The sequence below is a fragment of the Amblyomma americanum genome, chromosome 11 (assembly GCF_052857255.1).
Source record: "Amblyomma americanum isolate KBUSLIRL-KWMA chromosome 11, ASM5285725v1, whole genome shotgun sequence".
NCBI lineage: Eukaryota > Metazoa > Arthropoda > Arachnida > Ixodida > Ixodidae > Amblyomma > Amblyomma americanum.
The window spans coordinates 64326633-64350375 of NC_135507.1; positions in this window are offsets into that span (position 1 = coordinate 64326633).

The following is a 23743-nucleotide window of genomic DNA, read 5'->3' on the forward strand; positions in this document are numbered from 1 at the left end:
CTGTATAAATGTTAGCAAATCTTTAAAGTAGCCTAGTCAGTCGTACATTTTAGCGTAGAGGTGCGAGAACTACATTACAAAAGGAACGGCACAGGACGACGCAAATAAAAAATGATCGCGCTGGGTTACAAAGGATTAAAAATAGCAACGCAACATTAATGACGAGTACGCAATTACAGCTGTACCATAGACATTCGCCGGCATAAAGTCTTTGCAGCCGTTACTGTGCGCACAGCATTGCCGCTTATAATAACTCCTGCTTCGTGAAGGCGACGGAGAGCGCTCTGTCACAACTGCGATGACGTGTTCAGGAAATACTGCGAGAATGCAAAACTGCCAGTGGAGGATAGCACACAAAAAGGCTATCGGCTTAATCCGCCCAAAGTGAACCCTCGATTTAAGGAATCCCTGTGCGATAATATCTCATTTCACCTATTTTGCGCCATGTTTCACTTCCTGAGAGGTCCCGATATCTGTTCGGCATTTTTTGCATTGGCCCATCTTTCACTGTCGTATCGACAAGACGGCCGTTCCACTTGGTGTGTCGTTTCGTGTCCATGACGAAAACAGTCGCCTCTACAGAGTAGAACCCGAAATAAACAAAGCGTCAGCCACCCCACGTATTAGATTCTGCCCCGGAGAAAGGATACCGTTTGCTTTACAATCAGACGCGTACACAAAGAACTTCAGGCCATGGTCTCCACGCAATTTCACCTCCTAAGCATTCCTCGCCGGTTTTCTCCCCCCCCCCCCCCCCCCCCCCCCCCCCGGGGAGATGCTTCCGGCTCTGCGTAAAGAGTCTGGAAAAAAGAGCCTGGAGTAATCGAATCGGGGACCACAACAGATCAAGTTCCGGCCGGCTCGAATGCTCCCCGAGTCGTCGTCTTGGTGTGTTTGCAGTGTTCTATCTTGAGTGAATGGGTTTTCTTGCAAGATGGCAAAAGCAATTTTGCCCCTTCAGGTTAACGACATTAAACATAATCTTGTGTTGGTGGTTCGAGTGGGTCAGTTTCACGTGAATATGTCGGTTACGAGATGCTGTTAGTGGTACGGGCTGACCAGTACCACGGCGTGATCTATTATCAGCGGCACTTCGCCACTACAGAAACTATGGTAGGATAGCGTACGCTACCATTATGGAGCGGGTGAATGAATAGCCGCGATTGTTTTCAATAGCCACTTGGAGATTGTATGCATCCACTACGCTATTTTACTTCTAACCATTAGTTTAGTTTTCAGTTATACAGTGATGGCATGTGGTATTCCTAATTTGTTGCTCCACTCTGTGTCATGGTAGCGGAGAAAGGAAAGCTAGCATGGTGAGGAAATTGAAATAAATATGTATTTGTGTGAAACTGTATCTTCAACTATGCAAACGAAATTCGGCGGCGACGGCGGATCGCGGATATTTGGCAATCCTTGAGGTTATAATGGCTTGGGGTGTCAGCCGCTTTCCTATTAATACATCTCAACAATCGCCGAGAGTTGGAGGCGTCTTGAAAACTTCCGGACGATCAGAACCTTTGGAAATTCAGTGGCACCGAGGCGACCTATTGAACTGAACTTTTCACATGTTGGGAACAACAAAGGATACCTCAGGATGCGGTCGGAAGTAAACAAAAAAAAGGCTGCTTGTAAAATCTGGGTTATAATATCTTGCCGGAGTTTATAACGTTCTTCTATACTACACGTTACCAGGATAAACAGTTATTTGCGCATTATTTGATGTAAATAATGGCACTGCTAAGAAAAGCGAGTTAAGAACAGACTGGGAGAGAAAGGCGCAGGCATGAACTTAACTGGTATTGGCATCAGTAGATGCAGAAAGCGCCAGTACAGTCATCTGCGGTTGCGTTCGCGTTTTTTTGTCACTGAATTCTTCTGCTTTAAATAAATGGTAATGTTCTGCATGATTCTAGGACTTCTTATCGCAGCTTTCTTTCATTATAAAATCAACTAATGTTTTCTGTGGTATACTGATAGCGCATGTTTTAAACTGCATTTTCATGTATCGCTTATCAGCCACGCAAGCAGTCGTCGGCAGATCACATGTTCATCGGCCTATAAAAAGGCACTGTCTCAATAAACGTTTGTTCAGTTCCAGCCTGGCGTCCGTCTGATACACAACATTTTCATTATTTAGTTATTTATTTATTTATTTATTTCAAAATAATGCAGGCCAATATATTGGTCCATGCAGGAGGGGCTATAGAAAGCATTAAACATGACAAATACGAAATGGATACACGAGGCTACAGTTAATAAGCGAAACAACAAAATACAATGCTCGGTGAATCAATAAAATGCTTCTCAAGAGCTTTACTAAAATTTAAAACTAAACATTTTGACACATTTGCCTGTCTGGTTGGGTTTGAAGACTTGTAACAAGCTGCACAACTCCAACCAAAATTTTTAACTTTAACCCAACGTTTTGAAGTGCGCCAGCGTGACTAACAGCCTAAACCCCCTCCCCCTCCTCCGGGCCTTTCGCGTCACAGCTGTCGTTCCTTTGACCCCCCCCCCCCCTCCCCTCCTCCCCTCCATACTTAAAGACGCTTAGCTACTGCCCTCAGTCACCCCCGATGAAGGAGCCGAGTCGGCTTCGGAACGTTGGATTAAAGTTAAAATTTTTGGTCGGAGTTGTGCAGTTTATTACAAGTTTACTGAAATTGGAGGACTGGAAAATGTCCTCGGGATGAGAGTTCCAGTCGGAAACAGTCCGTGGAAAAAAACTGTGCTGCAAAGAGTCGGTCCTTGCAAAAATGGGTTCGAGCAAATTAATTCGTGAATGGTGTGTTCGGCGTGACAATTGTTCTAGAATTGCGGTGCAGCGTATGTTTAATTTATGTTTTAAAAGGTTATGCACAAACAACAGACGGGAATTTTTCTGCGTAGTTCAAGTAATGGAATATGGTTGGCTTTCATTAGTTTTGTAGGTGACACTAACCTCCTGTATTGGTTATAAATAAACCTAACCGCTTTCCTTTGCACCATCTCAATCTGGTATATGTCTTCCTTTATGAACGGATCCCATAAAACCAAAGCGAACTCTAATTTGGACCAAATAAATGTTGAGTATGAATGGAGTTTGACTTTAGGTCGGGAATCTTTAAGCTTCCGCCTTTAGTAGGAAAGCTTAGAAAAGAGGAAGAGAAAATGTCTGCAATGTTGTAAGTCCATGTTAAGTCATGTTTTAATGTTATTTCTAAATAGTTATAATGTGTAATATCGTGAAATAAATGATTTATCAAGCTGTATAGAAAATGGCCTAAAATGTCTTTTTACGCGAAATTTGCAAGAGGACATTTTTATCAAGGTTTAATTGCATATCCCATTTTACACACCACTGATTAACAGCTAAAAACCCATATTGCAAGATGCAGTGATCATTCTGTTAATTTATGATCTTAAAATGTATGCAATCATCAGAAAAAAAGCTTTAACGAGACATTCTCGCAGGTATCTTGTGTTTATTATGATGCATAATAAAACATTTATACATGCCTTCCATTGCTTTATGTTGTAATATGTACGGCGTGTTTCACCTAAGGCTAAACAATTTTTTAAAATATGCTTTTTGTGTTAGAACAACGCTTTTTTTCAGCATAGCATTGTCAGCAGTCTAGTGCATCTGAATACAGGTAAGACGTGCTAAGTCGTATGGTGGTTAACTAAGATTTAATAGCTAACTTTTGAACAATTACCGCTGATTTCCTTACATGCTTCGACTCCCGCCTAGCATAAATTACCGTTACGTTCCTTTAGGCTCCTACACGCCCAGCCCACCGTAAGTGCACTCTAAGCACGACTACGCCTATATGGGTGTAAAAATTGCGTAAGCTGTCCTCTAGCGCACACCCTTTTGTTAAAAGGTTTACTCCCTTTTTGCACACTTCTGTTTAGAGTGTGATATCCGTACTCGTGTCTAGAATTTATAAAACGCGGTTAGCCTCGGCGCTGAGGCACAACAAATTTTGGCTACGTCACGCCGGAATACATGTGCTTTCGAGAAGCTTGCAGGCAAAGTGACCTCTCCAGTGCACCTAACTCTCAGAATACTAGGCGAAAAAAAAAACTATTTAAAAATTGCGCAAAATCTTAGGTGAGACAGCCTGTATATAACAAACACGTCTCATGTCTAATTGCTTCTTTGTTTTGTCCTTCGCACTGTTGACCCCACCGTTTCAGAAAACAATGATAACTTCGAAAAATATGGCAGCTTTTTAGGCACATCAGGAAAGGAGCATAAAATGGCATTTAGTCAGAAATTGTGCCCACTGCAAACAACCGACCGGTCTTACAACCTCGTGTTAAATGATTTAATTGTTCATTTAATGAACTTCACTTAAATGAGACAATGTTATCTCACTATCTAGTTGAGAAATGAATGTATTATTCTGTCCGCGTTCTATAGAAAGCAAGAATCAATAGTGGCAGTTTAAGAAAAAAGAATGGGGGAAAAAATTGAGACGGCAGTTCATCTGCTGTCCACGCGGAAAATGATTTTACTGCCCTACGCGGTCAATGCGATTGGCTGAAAAAGTAGAAAGCACCGGTTGCTGTGTAAACGAGTCATTTTCTTAAGTGGCGCATTCCAAGTTTGGACTCTCCCTCGATGAGGATCTCCAACTGATCGCCATGAATAAATTCGCAACACTGCCACATTTGTGGGGTTCTCGGCAATTTTTTCGACGCTCCTAATGACACTTGCACTTATTTCCACCGTTGTTCTCTGCTCGCTACTTTCACTTGGGGAATGGAGCCTAAAGCACCAAAAACTTTCGCTGTGTCCTAGCTCACACGAAAGGCCAGCTACGTTCACATCAAGCAGGCAGCCACCACCGTCTAAGCGATCTATTTTTAGCAGCCTTGATTGATCGCTTTAATTAAAACTGCTAATGACCACACAGTCTCCTCGGCGAAAATAGAGGAGCACCATCAGCTTGAATGATAGCCCGGCGGCTTTATTTATCTCCGGCTGTCTGCACTCTCCTTCTTAAGTTCCGCGCTAGCATAGAGTCGGCACAGAACGAATGTCACTGACTGGTTGCGATGTACGTTAAATGTTCTCGAAGGAGGAGCCGGTGGTCTTGAGAAGATCCCGTGAAAAAATCTTTCAGGAATGCTACAAAAAAGCCAAAGAAGCACTCTACTTTCGCTCACGCGAGTCAACATTTCGAGAGCAATATTTTATCAATCAGTCTTTTGTGGGGCTACTTTTATTTCATGGCGCAGGTTCAAACAGCGCACACAGACGAGGACGGACAGTCAGGAAGACGAAAACAATTCAGACTATGAACTGAATTTTATTGAAGGAAAATTCTTATAAATGTTCTTGTTACCAATAAAGCTGAGCTGAAAGTTAGCCGGTGTCTGGCTTTCTGACTGCATATCCTCCTCTGTGTGCGCTGTTTGATGCTACACCATTTTCTTGAACTAGTGTGACATTTCACTTTGCCTGCACTATTGCTGTTCTTCCACCTGAATCTATATGTAGCTTTCGCAAATCCTACAGCTGAAAATGTTTATATTTGTCGTAATAAAGGGAGCTTCGGATGTTCCCACTGCTTAGTTTTCTGAATGCAAGCCCGCCGGGTAATGTGCGGGTCTCAACAAGAAAGAACTTCTCCGTATTGTGCACATGAGTAATTTTCAAGGCCAATGAGCAAATGTTAGCAAGATAATTTATTTCGTCTTTGTTTTAGAAACCATTTGGTATGTGGTGCGACATCAGTAGCAACCTTAGTCGTGTTTTACTGCCACCCTTTGGGCTTCAATACGACGCGCTCAACAGAATTTGCTTTCATGTCCTCAACCATACTAGCTTCGTTTTCTTGGCTCTGGCTGTGCAACGCTTTCAAGATAATTGGTAAGAAAACTTCTTTTTTCTTGTTGTCTAAGAAAAATAGCAGCGCTAAAGCATGCAACCAAAGAACAAGAAATGACAAGATACAAGCGCTTTCTTCTTCTGTGATTGTAAGCTTTAGCGCTGCCATTTTTCCTAGAATCAAACTGAAACTGCTGAATGCAATTTTGTTGTTGTCTTGTCTTCTGTTTTCTGTAAGGTTCTCTACTCTGCACTTTCGTGGCGATCACCGTTTGCGCTCATCGTTATCTAGAACGCTTGCAGGAGCCTTTGAGGACCACGGATCAGTTTTCTACGTGCGTTAAGTTTTGATGGGATCGTCCACGTTACTTTTCTTGAATGTCAGCTAATCTTTGTTTTATTGATGATCCGACTGCTCAGCGCGCTATGGATCCCCTAAAGTGCTGCTGTTTGAGAAAACCAATCCAAAGGTTAAAACGTATTTATATTGTACGGTGCATACGGCGTATCAGAATCCTTACGGTCTGGACGGCGTTGTATTTAGTATTAACGGGTAGCTTGCGCATTCCCTTGGTGGATACTAAACACGATCGCCGTAGGAGCAAGAAAATGGACGGGTCTAAAAGGGCACTCCACACCACGTGGGCACCGGCAATAGGATGTATGTTCTTTTTACTTCTGTATGTCAGAGGAGGGGGTAAGAGGGGGCATTACCACCATTCTGGAGTTGCCCCTTATGACTACTAGAGGGACAAGAAAGGGTTTGGGGCAGACTTCGTTTACGATGGGGTCGACTTGATTTAGTACCCACGCAGCGGACTTGCTATCCAAACACAAGTGTTCACTTGCGATTTCATGCCAAATTCATGTGTAATAGCTATTATTCTAACGTTTATGGGTGTTTCTGCATATGTACATAATATTATAATGAATTATTCGTGTACACTGCTGTCAACTCTTTGTAGGATGCGTCGACCTTTGTCAAGTCTTATTCGTGTCTTTTTGTTGGCGGATTGAACATCTCCATGATGTTGAATGAATTGGATTGAAAAAAAAAGTGTCACACTGCTGATTTCTGCAATTTTGTAAAAACATACTGAGAGGGTGACAGGTGGAGACAAAGCTAGACAAAACTTTATTAGCGTTACGTTCTGCAGAGTACTTTGGTGACAGAAATTAAGTATGAAGTATCATGCACAGGGTACTGATACCACGAACACATATAATGAAGTCCAACGAAAATGCTCGAGCTTTATTCAATGAGAACCGGTGCAAATTGAAGGAAGTTTTCATGCTGATGAGTTGCACTGCAGTGCTACCAATATATGCGACTGACGGAGGGGAACTTCGTTATATTGGTGAGGAAAACTGGGAGAGCATTACTAAAGCTCGTTTATAACAGCTAGAAACCGGAGACTTCATGATTGATTGCTGCTATTGCAATAGAAGTGGCCTACGGTTCTGAAGAGCTTAACCATGCACTTTTCGTTAAAGGAAGTGACCATCAAAAGCAGGTTAGTCAAAAGATGGTGTCAAACCCTCGTGGTGCAGTATCCATTGAAATCAATAAATTAATTTATACAAAATAAAAAAATTCTCTCATCACAACATAGCCCGCCTTGCCCAGTTAACACTAAACTAATTCGCGACCATGTTTGAGATCCGGAATTCCCAGGTTCGAACCCGACCGCGGCGGCTGCGTTTTTATGGAGGAAAAAACGCTATGGCGCCCGTGTGCTGTGCGATGTCAGTGCACGTTAAAGATCCCCAGGTGGTCGAAATTGTTCCGGAGCCCTCCACTACGGCACCTCTCTGTTCCTTTCTTCTTTCACTCCCTCCTTTACCCTTCCCTTACGGCGCGGTTCAGGTGTCCAACGATATATGAGACAGATACTGCGCCATTTCCTTTCCCGCCCAAAAACCAATTATTATTAATTACCATGTTTGACTCGTTGTACTTCCGCTCCCTGCAGCCATTTGTGTATTTTGCTTATGAACAGACCACAGTGCTATGCGATGAATATGGGGCTTTTGACGCCACTTTGCGAAGGATTTAAACAAGTTCGTTTACTGTCGTTCGCAAGTCCGGAGAGATCTTCTGTTTCGGAACCCGAAAGAGCAGCTAATGTCGCATCAATTCAGCGTGTTTGACTGCGACGTTCTTCCCTACTTACACGCAACCCTCGGCCGTACATATCACTGCTTTCAAATTAGTCATACTCGATGTTCTTGTATTTTGCGAAGACCTCGTCTTTGCTACTTCCGCCCTGGCGTTACTAGAAGCTCACGTGAGACGCGTGCAACGAGTTGACGTGCATTTCTAGGCATGGGTGCGTGCGTGCCTCAACCTCACCGATTCTGTTGGATAAATGCGGAGCGCCGAGAAGGCATTCTGATCGGAACACTTTGCTGCAGCGACGACGAAAATTCAATTTTGTCACCCTCACACAAAGCAGTATGGCCATTCTAATTTGGAGAGAGAAATATTTAATTACAATGACGCGCCGAACTATAATTGGAAGAAAGCTTACTAACCGATTTTAGTTAGCGAGCTGGCTTGCATCCATTGCTTATCTAATTTGCGATGTGCGCCACCGCTCACTAAACTGTCTTGACAAAAGCATTCTCTCAACTTTAAAAGTTAGTTTAAATATTAATACTAGTCTTCACTGACATACTGTTCACAGCATACGGTAGGCAGCTGCTCTCTGTTTGTAGTGCACATGTCTTTTACCTCATCAATGCTTGATCCACTTCCCTTCCGGAATCAGGGAACACCATTTTGCGAAAATGCATCAGACGTGCTTTCGTCAAACACAACCGTCGCATTCTTAGCAAAACCTACGGTACCCGCAGCAGCAAAAAAGGAACAGTTGTTACACGGATAGAGTATGTGTTAGAAGAGGCGCAAAACGTCCGTTTTATGTAATACGCTTGTTAAGAAACTTCGCATATTTATTTATATTTCATCTATCTTTTCCTTAAGGTACTCAAGGCATTTAATAAGGGGAGGTACAACAACATGTTTAAACAGCGGCTAAAACGACAGAACAGCGTTTAGACTGGTTCTTTGAGAGTTGCCGAGCTGGAAAACACCGAAAATTAAAACAAAGATAATGCCGGCAGCCGCCGGTTTCAAAAATAAAAAATGTTACGAAATAGAGTCATTTTACTGGTTGATTGTTTATGGGAGCTTAAAGTCCTGAAACTACTCAGGATGTGAGGGACGCCGTAGTCAAGGGCTCCGGGAATTTTGACCACTTCGGGTTCTTTAACGTGCTCTGACATCGCACAGTACACAGGCCTTTAGAATATCGTCTCCACCGAAATGCGACCGCCGCGGCCGGGATCAAACTCCTGTCTTTCATGTGAGCAGCCGAGCGCCGTAACCACTGAGCCAGCACTGCGGTGGCTATTTCATTACAAAGACCTTTTAGATGTTGAATGCACCCTCCACGTATCATTGATAACGGGATCTACAGTATATCTTCGACGTCATAAATATCACAGCGTTGAGTCGAGTGATAGAAAAATTATTCAGTCTACGAATGTGGCAGCGATGAATACGTATTTAACTACCAAATTAACGGTAACATAGCAAGAAAAAGCACAACTTTCAAATTTTACTGTTAAAAGACACTGAATTCAGAAGTCATCGCTGTTCTTTAAAGATCCTGCCGAAAAAAACAAACGAACCAGCAGCGCACTACCGAAACCGGCCAGTTAAGTGTTTACATACCTTGCTAAAAAACTTTTTATACGAAACACAAAAGTTCAAAGAGAGGAAGTGTGAGTGAAGAAAGGAAATGCAGTGTAGGGAAGGAAGCACTGTTCCCATTTCGCTGGCTTCGATAAGGCAAGCGCACCCAATGAGACAGAAGTTGATTAAAAACTATTTTTGAAGGAATTGAAAAAAAACGTTGAGAAAGAGATTAGAAGACGATTCGCGTTTTTCCTTCCCAGAACCCACACTTTCTCACAAAAAATCGACGCGAACCACATTCTGCACCATTCATGTAAACGCGGGTATTCGAAACGACGTGCAGAGCCGAAGAGATACAGGAAGAAAGTTGACACCTTTGTGGGTATGACCCGTCAGAGTGGACATCGGTCTACCATGATCACAAGTAAAGGATGAATGCGACTTAAGAAGGATGCTGCCACAATATGAAAACGAAGTCGAAACATGGGCGATAGAGAGTTCATAAAGTAACAGTCTCATGCCCAGCAGTTCTGGACAGAAGCATTTTTAAACAGGAAAGCGTTCATGAACGCAGTTTTTCACATAATATAAGATTTCACTATAACAATCAATATATCTGCAGATCACCCGACGGCAGTCTTGCATTTTTTGTTCTATTATTTTGCTATCGTCAAAAGCGTTTCCCATTGGTTTGCTATGGCAGTCTTAACTGTTCGGCTCGATCGCTGCAAACACTTTAGAAAAGGGATTTTGCTACATATCACAAGAATTATGGACCATGAACTTTTTACCATTACAATTTTCTAATTTTCAAAATTTTTCGCTGAGAAAGCTGCACTTGCGGCCTGCGGCTGTTGTCGTCCACGTCGAGTTTATAAAACAAGGCGCGAAAAGCGCGCTTAAATGTCTGGCGCAATCAACCGCATGCAAATATTTCACGGCGCTCAGAGCGAGAAGCGGCGGCTTCCATCCAACCGTTCCATGTAGCGGTTTCGAGGAGGACGGTTGCATGTCGCTATGGAAACACATAACTATGGCCTAGATAGAAGTAGCTCTCTTAACCCGCCTTAACGCAGGGCCAGACAGCCAACGCTCCACTCCATGCACTGCATACATTTTCCACATCATTGAGCAACTCGCGCACAAAAGCGTTGCAACTCTATTTACTCCTACGCCACTAGACGTGATACTCCGCCCACACAACGCGTACATTGACCAACCAGGGAGCCGCGCTAGGCCCAGACGCCCATAAAGATGATTTGAGGATACTAGGAGCGAAGTTGGGGGGGGGGGGGGGGGGGGAGCGCCCGTTTCGCCATAAGAGAGGATGAGCGTCGAAGGGCGCAGAAAACATAATGGAGGCTAATGCATTGTGGTTAACAGCGTCTCCCTTCGGTGGCTGTAGCGATCGTGGAAGGAAAGTTTGGGCCCCTGAAGGCGTAGTAAAAACAATGGGACACCGACATCTGATAGAGCTTAGACCCGCGTTCATGTTATTTTCTTCGCCTGAAAAACGCCTTGCTCAGGCTGGTTCGTTAGCGCAAGTTATTAACAAGTTTCTCTCGCGTGGAAATTGCTGCAGTGGAAGGGTTACTCGAGAAGCATCGTAGACGGTCCTAAACGATGCTTGGGTTTCGCAGTAAGAATGAGGGTTCCTAAAAAGTGTCTTGACAATGAAACTCATTCTTACCGAAGATTACATAGTGCTGCATTTCACAGACCGTCCATCAGGCAATGCATTAGGAACATACTTGGAGCTTTTTTTTTTTTCTTGCTTCGAGGTCCTTCTTGCAAACGCTCTTTGGTTCTGTACGCTCCAGACAGCTTCTCGCGTTGATTTTGGCAGGAACAAACCGAAGTTTTAGACAAAAGCATTTTTGAACGGGAACCTGTTTATGAACGTCATTTTTCAATAGTTTGCAAGATTTCACTATAACAATCAATATATCCGCCGATCTCCCGTGGGCAGGCTTGAATTTGTTTGCTCTTAACGTTCTTGCTATTACCGAAAGCGTTCCCCATTGGTTTTCTATGGCAGTCTAACTGCTCGATGCGAGGCATGGAAACAATTTAAAAGAAAAATTTTTAATACCCGCCACGACAATCGACTATTACCTTCAAGAATTTCAGAACTGTACCTTACAGTTTTCTAATATTCGAAATTTTTGTTCTATAATGTGGAAATGCATTGTTTCTTTTATTGTATCCTTTACGCCAGATACGAAGCTTTCCTTGAAGGCAATTGCGAAAAGGCGACAAAAAAAAACTTGATCAGAAAAAGTGACCTAGTTCTGCGTAATTAAAGAAAGCTTCAGGGAAATATTCAGGGAAAGTTAAATTGAAACTGCAAAATAGTTTTCAATTGAATACAAAGCTTGTATCGACTATATTAGAGCAGGGACCGCAAATTAGTGCGACCGATCAGTAAAAAATGTATATTTGAGGTGCGACGGCCAAGAGAATTCGATTATTCTGCTCTCTATTCAATGGCAGTTGTGACTTTACAAGTGTTATTGAATAATCGTTACACTCTTAGAGAGAAGTGCCATGCGGAAATATCTATCAAACACCGACGCCAGCGAGCACGTGCTCTTGGCACTGTGCTTTTGCAGCGACAAGTTTTATTCACCGAAAAGGTTTGTGCCTATGCGAGTCGTACACCGACTCCAGCCGAGTTGAACTATACCGCCAGCCAACAGGATTGCCTCGGCGTGGTCTGGGCCGTTTAAAAGCTTCGCCCCGATCTGCACGGCCGGCACTTCTCAATCGTAACTGATCACCATGTTATGTGGTGGCTTTCCTCCCTAAAGAATTGGTTTGGGCGGCTCGGGAGCTTGATTCTCCGCCTCCAAGAATTCGATTGTACAGTCGCGTACAAATCTGGTAAATAATATAAGGACGCCGACGATTTTTCTCGTTCTCCTCTCACTTCGTCGCCACTCCCAACCAACGTCGTCGGCTTCGTCACCAGGCCGTCTTGAGAATACACCTCCTCATGCAATGGCAACCGCCTTCATTGCTTTATCTCCTCAAGCATTACTAGAGGTCTCGTCTCTGAACTGCAGTGCAATATTTACTACCGAACGCTCATCGTTCACCTCACAGGTGCTACGCAGCCTCCGAACGCTGAACTGAGCCGCCAAGTCACCAATTTCACAACTGGGAATAGCACTCTTTTCCAGTACAACTCTCTCGGCGACCCCTGGGTTCCTGTTGTTCCTCATTCTGTCCACCATCAACTGTTGCAAGCGTCCCACGATGATGCGACTGCTTGTCCCTTAGGTTTCCGAAATACCTACGATTGCCTTAAAAGCCGCTACTCTTGGCTGGACCTTTCGACCACCGTTTCAAAATACGTCGCCTCCTATGTTCCCTGCACACGCTATAGACAGTCACTCTCCTCCTGCAGGCCTCCTCTGAACTCTTTCTCTTGGTCATTTATTCCGCGCGAAGGGGTCGGTATCGACCCTTAAGGCCCTCTGCTGTTGACACCAGTCGACAATCGCCGGAAAGTCATCGCCGTGGACCATTTAACGAGATACGTAGGAACTGCTGCTCTTCCCTTCGGCTCCGCTGCAGAAATCACCCATTTTTTTCTTGCACGCCATCCTTCTGCGCCACAAAGTTTCGTTTTCCTCAGCTAACGTGGCAAGGATTTTCTCTCCGCTGTCTTGGCTCAAGTTTTTCATGCTTTGAATGCCACCCACAAAAGAATATCCATCTATCGCCCACAAACCAATGGCCTCACAGGACTCTCCTATTGGACCCTTTAAGATATGCTTTTTACCTACATTCAACCTGACCATACCAAGTGGGACTCCCTGCTGCCATTTCTTTCCTTTGCCTACAACAATGCGCTGCAAGGAAAAACCCATTACTCTCTTTTCTCTTATCTACGGGTGGGCCCCTGCCTTCCACCCGGAAGTGCCTTTCTTCTCCGTCCCCGACCCCTCTTCAGCACCCTCCCACGAACAGTTTACTTCCCGCATCGCCTGCTGCCATGAACATGCGCGACTGTACGCAGAAGTTTGCCAGACCTTCCGGAAAGAAAATTATGTCCAACTCCTTACTCACCGTACGCTATATTTTTCCTGGTAATGTTTTACTCTGGGCACTCGTGAGTACAGCAGGTTTATGTAAAATTTTAAGAAACACTGTACTAACTCCTATGCAGTGCTTTAACAAACGTCCCGCGTTAATTTTCGTGTCGAACCGCTTCACCTGTTGCTGAATGTTGCAGTCATGGCGTCGAGACCGTCCACGTGTCACGCCTCAAGCCGTTTCCGCGTCGCCCGGCATTACTCTAGCTCGCAACCAGGATGGGCGCTGCGTCCAGGGGAGCAATTAGTGTAAACATTTTGCATCAACTTCATCTCGCTTTGTCTATATTCATCATATTCCAACTTCGGTTTTGTCGCCAACGCCTTTCCTGCGGGTGGAAATAATGCCGGTGCCGGGAGTTCACGATTTCACAACATTTAATCTCATTAAAGCAGATTTTTAGCACGCGCAATTGTACTGCTGAAAAGTAGAGACTTAAACCAAACTCACCTGGCGGACCTAATCCTGTAAACGGAGAAAAAGACTTTATATTTCAAATAATAATAATAATTGGTTTTTGGGGAAAGGAAATGGCGCAGTATGTCTCATATATCGTTGGACACCTGAACCACGCCTTAAGGGAAGGGACAAGGGAGGGAGCGAAAGAAGAAGGGAAGAAGGAGGTGCCGTAGTGGAGGGCTCCGGAATAATTTCTACCACCTGGGGATCTTTAACGTGCACTGACATCGCACAAAACACGGGAGCCTTAGCGTTCTGCTTTCATAAAAACGGAGCCGCCGCGGTCGATTTCGAATCCGGTATTCACTGTAATACTCACTCTATAATCCACAGGTTAATCGATACCGAAATTGGGCAAGTGGGTTATTGTTCATGAAATATGCCGACCTACAAGAAGGTACATCTCTATTGACCAGCGTGCGCTAGCAGGACGTACGCAGGAAACTCCAAGTTTCCTGTGTACGTCCTGTTAGCGCACGCTGTTCTTTTAATAGAGATGTACCAACTAGCCCGTCAGAAAGTTCTACTGTAACAAGAAGGTACTGACAGCGTAGCGCCTGTCCTTCCTTCTTTCCGTCAGTCGCGTTCTCTTCGCGCTAACATTCAGCGTAAATCTACATGCCGTGGATGCCTTTGAGAGTAATTGGATTGGAATGAACAATGCACAACTTGAGTTAGCCCGGACCTTGCTTGATTATATACATTTGCTTATTAGAGAAATACAAAAAAGGCAACAGACTTGAAGACGGAACGACCGCTAACGTTCAACTGTTTGATGTTTTTCTCGTCCCCACAGAGACGCGTAGCAACGTTTTCCCTTTTCTTTGAAGTAAATAATAATTGTTCATTTGGTATTGCGCGCTTAATCTTGCTGCCAGTCATCTTTTTGTCCCGTCTTCCCTTTGTCTGTCGTAACTATGCAGCGCCCGCAAATGATTTCATTTTTCCAACTGGCTCGAAGAGGAGCTCTGCTTTCAGAGATATGCTGCCAATCTCGCTGAAGGACGAAAGATAGCCAGAAAAAAAGGCCAGGCAGCGTCACTGTTTTTATCAAAATGTCTCCATTGTTGCGCAAGTATGCGTGAAGTTCATTTCTTAAGGTCTCGCAATTCTGGAGAGTGCGCAAATGAGAATCCTGAAAGTTATTTGCCGTAATCGAAATAAACCTCACCGAAAGCGCTGCGCAGGTGTTTCAGCCAGAGCAAAGGACCAGTGCTGCTATCTCTCTGAGAAAATAAACAAAACATGATATGCGCAGAAAATTTATGGCGATGTTCCTATGATTTTCTTCTGCACATTGTGAAAAGCTGTGTTAAGCAAATATTGGCGCCTGATTATTAAGGCTGTAAAAACTGAGTTACCGCTGCTGATTAAGAGCCAGTTTTGTATACGCTCCAGAAAGCAAGCAACTGATTGCAATTACAATTACTTCATCTCAAATCTAACAGACTTCAGCAATCAGTTAAAGCCCATGCAAAGTTACTGAATAAGTACGGAAAAGTAATCGATAACTATAATGTTATATGTAATCCATTTTCACTCTTCTACCACGAATACACGGATGACAATGTATTGGTGCCGCCTGCTTGATATATAGTCTCTTGCAGTGCAAACAATAATGATTTCACCTGCATTTGATTTTCTATGTACTTTCTAAACTCATGAAACATAACATTCCTCAAAACCCCTTATGTATTTATAAGACGCCACTGATTCTAATGAAAACATCTGATAGCTTTTTCTAGAAACATGCGTGACTTTGCATTTGCTAAAATTTATTGGCATACACCATTCATTGCACCATTTCATGATTGTGGTAACGTCAGATCGAAGTAATTGTCTTTATCAACAGTTATTCCTATGAGGACGACTCGGTCATTTGCGAAGAGTAGAGTATGAGAGTTTACACGGAAACGGAGATCACTGATACAAATTAATACAATAGGGCAACACCTCAATATATTTTTGTAAGCCTGGACTTCAAACCTTTAGTGGAAAAAGATTGCGAGCGATTAAAAATAAAACACCCAATCCATTTTGGTAAGTTGCAGTAGATATTAACGACATTTAGTTTAAGCAGTAGAAGTGTAGGACACAAGATACCGAATGGCTGTAAAAAATCTAAGAATATACAGTCAGCCAGTGATGATTGCTCTAGAATTCGACGTAAAGCACATGTAAAGGATATTAGCTCAGTTTTAAATGAGTAATATTTTCTAAACCTGCGTTGTGTATGAAAAAAAAATAGTTCGATTAAAAAAAATATGTTTTGTCAACATTATATGCTGCAGAATTATTTTGCTTCGCCTCGTGGTGAGAGATATGGACGATAGTTAACAGAAAATGTTTTGCTGCCAGACTTAAAAACTGCTCTAACCTTCTCGATTTGCTGCTTTTCTGGTAGAACATATTTGTTGAGAGATTGCTGGAAAACTTTGGTTAGCGTTGTGAAAGCCTAGGCTGAAGTGTTTTTAAAAAACATAGCATTAATAACTTAGCAATGTCACCACTGGGAGCGACCAAATGTAATAAATTGTATAGGGGGCAAGTTGCATCATGGTAGTATTATGTCTTTGGCGTATGAGCAGTAGAAATCTCTTGCCGGGTTTGAGCAAATGTACCATTAAGAAGTGTGAGACAAGAGTGGGAAGTATTGGTGTCACCAGAAGAGTATGTTAAGGTGATGCTGTCGTCAGTCGAAGGATTAATAACGCGCCAGAATTTTAGTGTGAAAGCACTTCTTCGCGAGGTCTAGGCGGCTGACCGAGTTTCTGTGAAGCTTGCCCTTAGGGGCGACCTTCGCCAAACCATTATAAAATAATTAGGATTAGTATTGCCAGGAGTGGGATTCAAACCTGCGGCGGCTGGAACAGATCAGCTCCATTCGCCACTGCACGATAGCACTATGCTATCGCCGCCGCCGACCACGCCTCGTCTTTAACTGCCACGCACTCTCGCTCTGTGCATTGCACATCGTCCTCTATTTAAGCTAATACTATTATCGAACTAATATCGTCGCCAGACATGCAGACGACCCAGTAAAGAAATATCGTGAGCCAACCAGGCTAAACACATGTTTCCGCACGTATTCTCGGTTTAACTACATTGAAACACTGTTAGTTTTTTAACGTTTGCAGATAATACAGAGGGAAGCTCATGTGAATGGATTTTTTTTTTGCATTTTTAACAGCCTGCACGTATTACACGATACAAAGGACGCTCGTCGCGCTAATGCGCTCAAGCTCGTGCTATGAGGACCAAAATGGAGAAAGGAGGTAGAACCATCCCCGCGAAGCAGCCGCCGGCTCACGTAGTAGTCTTTGTGAAAAGTCTACAGACCAAGGGGCCTTTTTCTGAGTCCTGCAGCGCGGCTGTTCTTGCATGCTGAGGGAACCTAATCTCACGGAGGCGGGGGAACGTAAGTACTCAATCCTCCGTAGCATATGACTGTCAAATGTGCTTAAGCCTTATAAAATGGTCTATAGACAGTCTGTAGAATTCCTATAGACTCTATTGTTTTTCTATAGATAATTCTTTTTGTCTATGGCCGTAAATCTATAGATTGTCAATAGACTGGCTGTGGGATTTGTATTGCCTATAGACTGTTCTCTAGGATTTGTCTATAGACAGTCTATAGATTTTAGAGACAGAAGTCTATGGGTGCTCTGTAGACTGTGTAAAGAAATTTTTTTAAGGGCAGAGCCCTGCTAGACAGCTTAGAAGCAAACCCCTTGGTCTGTATACCTTTGACAAAGATTGTACATTGTTCACCTGCACTGTTGCTCTGTTTAACTATTCTATAACCAATTCTCTAGCATGGCACCTCGTTCAAAGATGGCAATATCAGTATAATATCGTCTAAAGGACTTTAAAAGCCGTGATTAGGATACCTTTAGCTTGCATAGAAGACTACGCCAATAAGCATTTTGCTTAGTCCGAGTCAAATGTGGGAGTGGAAGATGTGACACGGTGCCTCTGGCAATCGCAGAAAATACTTCCTACTAACGCAGCCGTTTCATAATAATTGCCAGTGTTAAAATTCACTTTTAGTGATAGGCAGCATCCTTTGTACGTTTAAAACTTACATAACGATGAATAATTTGCAACCGGACTTGTAGATGGGTGTCATGCGCTGTTTTTCCGGTTTATGCGGGACTTCAGCTTTTTCGAGTCGAGATTGTTTCTACTATTTGTCTGGGCCTACGTCTAGAAGTTTCTGAGGGTAAGAAAACAAGTGAAACGGGAAACCAAAAACCGGAAGCGGCCAGATTGGTTTAGACGCTGAGAAAAAGGCAACCGCCATTCGGCACTGTTAAGGCTGGAAAAGAAACGAAAACAAAACACAAAAGCGAACGTCGAGCGGAGGTGGACATGAGAAGCGGTCACCTTGGGCGTCGAGGAAGCGCGTCAGCACAACCGCTTCTTGTTCTTCACGAGTCACGTTCGTCCTACAAACGTTTCCTATGGGCACGTCGATGTGCGTGTCATCAGCGAAGAGAAAGAGGTAGCGCTTCTTCAGAAGGATGGGGGGGGGGGGGGGGTTCAACAGCTTGTGAAGGAAAACGAGACACTCCTTGCGTGCAAAACAGAAAAAGGAGAGACATTACCACAGATGCAAGGACCGCGATCGACACCGGTCAGGCTTAAGGTCAGTGGCCGTCCCGAAAACTTTCAGGATGCGGGGAAAAAGGAGGGATGGTGAGGACGTGGTCATCAGTCGCGGAAGACCTGTCAGGGACAGCTGCTTCCGACAGAGGCCGCTGCTTTCCACGCGACTCACGTTTGTCTTTGTCAGCCGAGGTTACAGCGCCGGGCTCACGGGAAGTAGCGTGGGTCACATTAGTACTCTTTTTTTTTTATTCTACAGCGGTGTGTACCGCAGCTTGCTAAATCTATTTTGTTTTAATTTATCCCGCTTCCACTCAAATCGCATCAGCGCGCTGCACCTCGGCGGCCATGTCAGAGATTTTTTTTTTAGTTCGCAGATTTGCGTCATTGACTGCCTTGTTGAAACACAGCGGCTTCTTGAGACTTTCTAGATATTCTCTAAACAATCGAATTCGCAAATTTGCGTCATTGGCTGCCTTGTTGCAACACAGCGGCTTCTTGAAACATTCTAGATGTTCTCCTAAGAATGGAATACTTTTCGAAACAAATACTTGCCCTAAAAACAGCTCGAGATAGGATACTCTCATAATATGTTGTAAGAAAAAAATTACCAGAGGCGCCGCTCAGTGACATTGAAACTTCCCGTCCGCATTAACGAGCCTGAAACAATGCCCCTTAAAAGGCCGGGTGGCGCTATGGCAGTATTCAACCCATCCCCCGTAATCCACTTTACTACTTCCCAAGTGCTTAACTAGCGTCCGCTAAGTAATCTTCGTGCTAAAAAATCATGAGCATTTTGAACAGGTATTACGTCGTGGAACAGAGCGAGTTCTCTCTTTTTCAAAAGATGCGAAATATGTTCAATCGGGGAAAACTAAAACAAGTATGCGAATTTTGAAAAGCGTCAGAAACATACGGATTCGACGTTGACTACGCATATTTTCAACCGATCAATGAATCGATCGATTCATTTACCAGTAGAGAGAAACCTCTTCCTTGTACCTACCTCTCAGCTCTTTCGTTCATTAAGTAGACATAAATGCCTTCCCCATCACGCCTCGCTCAAAGCAAGGCAAGTAGTCTGGAGGCCGGTAAAAACAGGGACAATTATTGACTCGCACATTTATTCTAAATTAGTCCCGGACGAATTCAGATAGGGCTGCGTTAAGTGAGGGGCACTAAAAGTTACTCTCAATCACATTATTCTTCCATCACCGGGGGAGAAACCCATGGTGCATTTCCGACTCTCCAACCTAAAACAATGCGAGACTACGTTGCCCAGCTCGGACCAGGAGGTACAACTCCGTGCGACGGGCAGAGCCGAAAAGGTCGCTGCAAGGCTGTGCTGTGCAGCCTCTTGATGTCTAGTCTGCAAGAGAGGCCCCTATGAACTTTAATCCGAAGATGCCGTGAATTCCTCTCTGACTACCTCAGTGATCGCCTGGTCAGCCGTCTAGTCAGGCGATCACTATTACCGCCTTTTGCCTTTGCCCCAAGACAACACTTCTGTAATGTCTAAAGCACAATAAACAAACAAACAAACAAACTCTTCCGATGAATAAAGTTGTTCCAATACTTCATGACTTCACTAAGTCCTATTCGTAATCCCTCTCTCTCTCTTTAACTCCCGATAGGAGCGCGAGTCTGCCATGCAGTTGTAACAACGCGGCATAACAGGAATTTTGAAGGAACCCGAGAAATTGCCTGACATGAAATCAGTTTGCGAGGAACTGTTATTCGTTCGTGTATCTGCAGAACTTGCTTGATATACTATGCACGTTTTCCATTTTTAGCAGCCATGGTGGCTCAGTGGCTAGTGTGTTGCGAGGAACTATTTTTCGTTCGTGTAGCTGCAGCACTTGCTTGATATACTATACACGTTTTCTCTTTGTAGCAGCCGTGTTGGCGCAGTGGTTAGTGTGCTAGGCTGCTGAACCGGGAGACGCGGCTTCAGTCCCGGCTGTGGAGGTCGCGTTTCGAGGGGGCAAAATGCTAAAGGCCCTTTTGCACTGTAGGTTGGGTGTGCACGTTCAAGAGCCCCAGGGGTTCGAAATTATCCGGAGCCCTTCATTGTGGAGTTCCTCATAGCCTGCGTCGTTTTGGGGCGTCCAACGCAATAAACCTTAAACCAACCAAGCCGTTTCCCATTTGTGTTGAATACGTTATTGCCAAACGGGAGCCGAGAGCTTTATTATCTACCTACACTTGTACCAAACACCAAATATTCCTAAATTAGCAGAGTTATTTTAGCGATGGTTTCATACAAGTGCGCTGAAGATGCGCTTCGTGCATGTTCTTTGTTGGCGCTCGCTGTAATGAAAATAATTAGAGAAGCCGCACCGTCCTTCTATATTACGATGCTTAAAAACCACCGCACCTCACCTCGCCTTTGCGAGTTGTACGCTGCGAGGAAGAAGTTGTGATATGGTTTCGTACAGCGTTCAGGTTGCATTTAAAATTCCCCAGTTCGTTTTAACCCTAACCGGTAATTATTGTTGCCTTTCTGAACAGCGAAACAGTTCGACGTCATTAATAGTAAAGATGACATTAGGGGCGCGAGTAGATTCGAAAATTTCTAATATCGAATCGCATATCTTCCTATTCTATTCACTAAACAAATCTAACAGTGAAAATTCAGAAATATCATGAAAGAATCGAAGAAGACCTTAAGTGTTCGAGTAGTGTTCAGTTAACAGGTACAAAGCTCGAGTCAGACAAGGCGTAGTTTAGTTCGACGGCTGTTTCAAAAACAGGCCCTACTCCTACATCTCACAGCATTTTGCCGCCACGCGGCCCATTCGTGTGTCGATGTTCATGATGCTTATGTATACAGCCTTCAATACACTGGGCAGCGTGGCAGGGTTAACCAGGCTCAGCAAGCCCTGCCTCTTTGCCTGATTTCCGAGGCCAAGGATCATAACTCTTGTCCCTCTAAACTGTAATGCGGGGAAGGTTTGTTAACCTTCGTTCAGAAGCGCATGAGACGATGAAATCAGAGTTAATTTACTGACTTTGGGGCTGCGTTCCTCATAGTGAATATGAGCGTTGCGTCTTTCGGCAGTTGCAGCTTTAACTTCTTGAGCTGCAGCGCTACCACTAACTCTTCTGGAATGTTCGTTTTGTACGAATATCCGCACAAGTAGCGAAAAATCGTGCGAATATTCCATTCGTATTTGATTCCGGTTTAAGCTTAACTATTCGTATTCGATCCGGTTTCGAGAGAGTGTTCTTAGCACACCCATATTAAAACAAAATTATTCTCGGGTAAAGAATTGGCCTGTTTGCTTTGAAATTTTCAACAGAAATGGCTTTTTGGCGGTGAGCTGTTGTTTTTTCTTAAGTTCTGGTGGCATACGTGCATATTCGAGCAGAATTCATCGGAAGCAATTGGATCTCCACCTAGTAATCAGTGACAAGTAAACAAAAAAAATCCGGCTTTTTCACAAAGTGTGGTGGTGGCGCCATCTCTCTTTCACTACAGAATTTCTCCAGCCACTACAACAATCCGCTCCTTGGTCAAACGTTTGAGTGGTGGCGCTACCAGTACCGTATCCGCCAAATGTTGCCTTTTGTTCTTACAGCGTCGCTGTGTGTGCTTCGTACTGTACATGACTTTCTTACCGTAGCGGTGAAGTGTACACTACCCAAACGTAGTATAAAAGGAAACCTTGTATTAATGATTAAACAGCTTGTTTTTCAAAAAAACACGTTAAACTTTATTTTAAAATTTGCGTAGATTTGTAAATTGGCATCGAAGTGGGTTATGAGAACAAATGCGAAAAATTTGTTATTTTTTTCTTGCAAACTGCCAGAAAACTTGCCGGCTAATCTGCGCTACGGCTAGTCTACCACTCCGCAGAAATGCGTGTATGCTGTTCAATGTTTCAATCGTATGCATAAAAAATGGAAAAACGAAAGCCAGGAATTGTCACTAAAGAAAACACCAATTTTCCTATGTCACTTGTAGTCACCCGCATCGCAGCCAGGGGCGATGGCGTATCGTGTATGATATATATCTAAGAATGTTGAAAATTGTTCTTTTTTTATGCGTCGTCAATGTGTTTACTACAGTAAAACTAAGGGCTATAATCTCTGTATATAGAATATTTAAACAATGCTTTCAGTGCATGCTTTGAATTTTGTATATTGCTTGTCCGTATTTTAAGATTGCGCGCTTACTTTGTGTTTCATCTCTCCATCCATAGATTGTGTATTTTGCCTTAAGCTTACGTATGCCTTTTTTGTTTGCATGTGCCCTATGGCTCAACTGTTGCTGGATGTTGTGGGCCCCGGGAGCTTGTCAAGCTACAGCTTTTTTTTTTTCCCGGGGCCCACTGCTCTCTGCAGCAAGAAATAAAGTGAAACTGAAACTGTTATTGGTGTCTGTTCGAAAGTACTTTTCACAATTTTTTTTATTTTCCAAGACTGTCACACGTACCAGGTGAGGCCTTTCTACTGGATCAAAGGGAAGGTGCAAGGACAGGGAGAGGATGGGGTGTAGTGGGAGTAGCTGTTGGGGAAGTAGCCGGTGTAGCTCCTTTGGTGATGACGGCTACTCTTCGGGTGCCTTTTCCTTCAGTGCATTTCTACCGCATCTAATGCACCTCCTTTCCGCGTGCGGCAGCAACGGTGGCCGAGTTGTACGCAGGCGACAGGCCCCATGCACTTTCTTCTGTCCTCTTTCTATTTCACAAGCGCTGCATGCTCGAGTCAGTGCTAAAGGCCTCAGCTCGCCGCGTTGCCACTACAGTTGAATCCCGTTGCAACGAAATCGACGGGACGCGCGAGAATTATCGTTGTCGCGAAATTTCGCTGTCGAGAAATTAACCAAAAATGCAAGGCAATAACTCCAGCAAAACATAGTTTTATTGCCAGAAATCTGTGAGCTTAGCCTGCTTGCGTTCCACTGCCAGCCGCGGCTTCACGCGACTCTCGCACTCTGTTAACAGCGACATGGTAACGTCGTCATCGTGTGTGCCAAGAAATTTTCTAATAACGTCCAGCGGAGTCGTCTTCATGATCGGACGGCTCTTCCGGCTCGCGAA